Source organism: Egretta garzetta, unplaced genomic scaffold (genome assembly GCF_000687185.1).
Source record: "Egretta garzetta isolate BGI_Z169 unplaced genomic scaffold, ASM68718v1 scaffold112, whole genome shotgun sequence".
NCBI classification, from domain to species: domain Eukaryota; kingdom Metazoa; phylum Chordata; class Aves; order Pelecaniformes; family Ardeidae; genus Egretta; species Egretta garzetta.
In genome coordinates, this window is record NW_009258884.1 from 606,875 (window position 1) to 611,202 (window position 4,328).

The window sequence follows — 4,328 nt, forward strand, 5'->3', positions numbered from 1 at the left end:
GCAGAAGCCCTACAAAATATGATCCATTCGCTCTGGGAATTTTTTACCTCCCTCACACATTGCTGGCTTGTGACCTTGTTTGTACTCCTCTGATCGGAAAACCTCAAACCTAAAGCAGCACAGCTACGCTTCATTTCACAGGTAGTTTATCCTCTTCACTCTTGCAAACACCCAGGAGACTGAAGCCTTAGGACAAGCTAGTTTTATTCTAATCTTATAGAAATTATGCTTATAATCATTCTTCATCAATAAAAACCAATCTCTACTGCAATGCAGAGCATGGACGTTCTATTGCTTGTTGTGAACAGTCAGCAAATGCCTGTTTATTCATTTTGTTTGGTTCAAAGAATACCTAGATGTGATACAAGAGCTTTTATTAGCCGTGCTTATTCTTTTTTGGATTAGCAGAATACAGTGAGGACACCCGATACTGCAGCTACACTCATTACTACAGAGGTCGGAGCTATCAGGATCTAAACTCTAAATGTGGTATTTTGACTCACATCAAGGTGGGAGCACTTCTGAAGTTTTATCTGACACTTCAAAGAGAAAGCATGATTATAACCTGGATTTTGCCTAAAAACGTTAATGCAAAACAAGTTCGCACAGGGCAATTACTAAAGGTTACAGGTCTGCACTAACTAAAACAAATTAGTATCTCCAATTGTTCCTGTGGTTAATGATCTCATCAGAAAATATTCAAAGAACATTGGACCCAAATGATTTTCAAGAAAAATTGATGTAAAAAAAGAAAAGCACCCAATCCAGAAAAGACATTCCAAAAGGAGAATGAACATTGGATGAAGCTCCTTGTTGGCCAACACAAGTCTAAGATCGGCCTGCTAGTGCGTTAACCACAGCACACACCTATGATGGAGAACACCAAGCGGTAGCTCTTCAAAAGCACCGTGAGAACCAAAGAAATGAGATAATTACACGTAATAGAATATAAAGCTGAGGCACAGGGGAAAGAACCGAGTTCTATACAAGACACCAACTGACCAGTCATTGGACTAGATGGTTCAAAATCTTATCTCTGTCAACAGAAACTAGATTCTTTACGTGCACTTCCTCCCTCAAAACACTATCTTCTCCCCAACAAACTACAAAATTTTCCTCAATTTGTGGGTTTTTGAGGACTTACAGATTATTCCAGTTGTCACCTACTTTTTAATACACGATTTTGGCATTTGCAAATGTTGCCTACCTGCCAGGCACGTCCTATTTTAACTGAGATCCAGCTTATTTCTTGCTTTGGCTTCAAAGAGGCCCTAACTAGTTTTGCTAGGAACAACACAACCAGGATATACGTAAACCTGGCAAAGACACAAAGGAAACAAAATATGATATGCTTGCACGTATTTTTCCCCCCCAGATGCAGGCGTTACTTGTAACAATATTAGTTATTAAGCTCTTCAAAATACAGCTGTGATTAATAAGACATTTAAATATTTTTTAGCACGAACACAGACTTGAAACTTTCCAGGATATCCTTACAAGCATTCTGCTCCGCCTCTTATTTTTTTAATGGTTGCAAGGAAAAGTCAGGTGCCCCTTGAAAAAAAATCCAGTAACACCCCACTGGACCAGTACACATTTGTTGTTTTACTACAAACATGATTATTTGATATCGCCTTTTTTTAAGCTTTAGTCCTTGTTTAAGCATGCTACAGAAGGATAAATACGCTCAGTATTAGGAACCTGCCTTGCAGCAGATTTGTTAAGGAATGGGAAATACAGGTAATGTATCATGGCAATAGAGCTAAACACTGGATTAGAGGGTACCCTGGGGAAAAAACAGAGACCAAGACACCACACACACCAAGCGTTTTCCTCCCTTTTAAATAACAGCACATTGACCACCTTCGCTGTAGTAGTAGTACTGTCTCCTACCTATGTCTTCTTAATCAACGTGGACACGTTGGCAAAACGTGCAAGACTGGCAAATGTTAAGTTCGAGTGTTCATACCAATGAATATGATAAAAAAAAAAGTTTTGTACGGCCACAGCCAATTAACAGCTGCGTAGCGAAATAAAATCTGATATTACCTTTTCCTTTTTGCAAAATCGTGGGAGTTTCTCCAGTATCACAAACCATGATTAATACCTGGATAACAAGCCATTACTTACAAGTTATAGGCAAAACACTGGAAACATTTTTATTCCTTTTAATAGTCACTGAAAGAAAGTGATTATCTTTTTCAAGGTCTAAATGCAAGTATATTCATGCAAATCCTCAATTACACATCACTTTTCCTCAGCTGTATTGAAAGAGTAAGTACTATTCCATATGATCCTAACAACTAACTGACACCCCCTCAACACAGCAGCAACAACCGCCACCACGTAGACAGAACAAAGATTTAAAAGTCTGCTCAGTTTGTCCTACTTTAAAGAGTGTTAGTGACTTGGAAATTCTGTATCTGCTTTAAGGAACTCGATGGTCAGGATGCACTGAATGTAGCTCACCAACCTGCAATGGTACTTAATATCCATGTGACTTTGAAAATAACTGTACCCAGAACCAAAACAGTAAAACAAGCACCATACACAACGTGAGAGGACTGTCCAAAGGCGTGATGCTGTCCTCATTCTAACCTAATCCAGCCATGCCATTTGCATTGCTGTAGCCATCCAAACACAGAAAGCAAGAGCCAGTTACCAAGCATTGTATAGGTGCACAGAAAAATGCAAACACTGTTCCCAAAGCCTTGTAATCTGGGCTAGGCTTTGAGGCACTCATTGCAGGCAGAGATCTCCACATACAGAACACCATTTAGTAAGGGCTGCAGATTTCCTTTCATTCAGTGACCCATCCAAGGTTTAGCTACATTTATGCATAAGCTAATTTGAATGGGACTACTGAAGAGGATAGATTCTCCTCCTCAACACAGAAAAGATATTAAAATAATCAAGTAGCAAAGACATGGAAGACTAGCCTACCCTTGGCAGCAACAGGAAAACACCGCACCACATAGCCTAGTTTCATTTATTCTGCATGGGGACACCTCATAGATGTGTATTTGTAAGAGGAATATAAGTGCACCTTACACATTTCAGATTACCAAAGATGGCCCTGCTGCAAGACACAGAAATAACAGGAAAACCACTGCAAATTACCATCATTAGCAAAAGTGACTACTGGCTAGTGATAAGTACAACAGAAACATTATTTTGAGGACAGGTACTTAGCATGTTTATTATCATCTGTGCCACAAGACCACATACCAATGTACACAAGCAGAACAAACAGATTAGAAAGTCTCTTTAGAAAAAGTCTGAGACACTGCCGGTTCTTTTTTCATTATGGAACAACTCCATATGAATCCGATTAAATGCAACCACTGAAGAGTGCTAATAAAAGGATAAGAAGTCAGTTATCTATTAAGCTCACCTACAGGTGAGTTTTTAAACAATCTGGGAATAATACGTTGCTTGAATATTTCTATCATTAGAAGGAGGTTTTGTTTTCTGCTTTTAAAAGCCACAGAGTAACCATCCTTTCATCTGAATGAACATCAGGACAGGCAATGCCACGACAGTCCATTCGTCAATGGTCGTACCTACTAACAACTGAAAACCAAACCCCAAAATATTCTTCCATGCTGTTAGTTCTGTATCTTTAGTCTTTATCTGACGATTGCCATATGCCAACCACATCATTATCTGCGAGCATGCTCATATGTGGTAGGAAGGGGTTTCTATATTTCTCAACACATCAGGCAGACAAGTAATAGCTCATATACAGAAAATGTACGTGCCTGATTCTAGGCTGTAGAAACACTTTCCCTGCCCCTAGTGAAGACCAGCCTCCCTTATAAATACTACCACTTTCTATATATGCCATTGACCACTACTCCTGGTTCACCAAGATTTGTCTGAAGAATTACTTCATTTAGCACATCATAGATTTCAAAAATGTACTGGCAGAAGAAGAAGGGTTATTCCTCATCTTAGCTAGGGTGGTTTTTTTTTTTATGTTTCTTTGCACATTGTTTCTCCCCCGATGAATACTCATTTCATTTCCAGCCGTTCCTGTCCAAGGATGAAATGCCTATTTAGTGGACAATAGAAATTAATGGACCATCTCAGTGTACCTTTTACTCTAACTCTGGATATTTTAGAGGCAGCTGAATGAAAAACAGCCCTTTCATGAAAGAATGATTTAAGGCCAATAAACTGTATCATTAAATGAGTCTCCATTCTTTTAATCTGGTTCCTACCAAATCATTAAAGAACACACAAGAGCACGGCAAACTCTGCTCCTTCTACCACTGACATCACCTTCTCCAATATATTAAAAAAAAAAAAAAAGGGAGGGGGGGGGG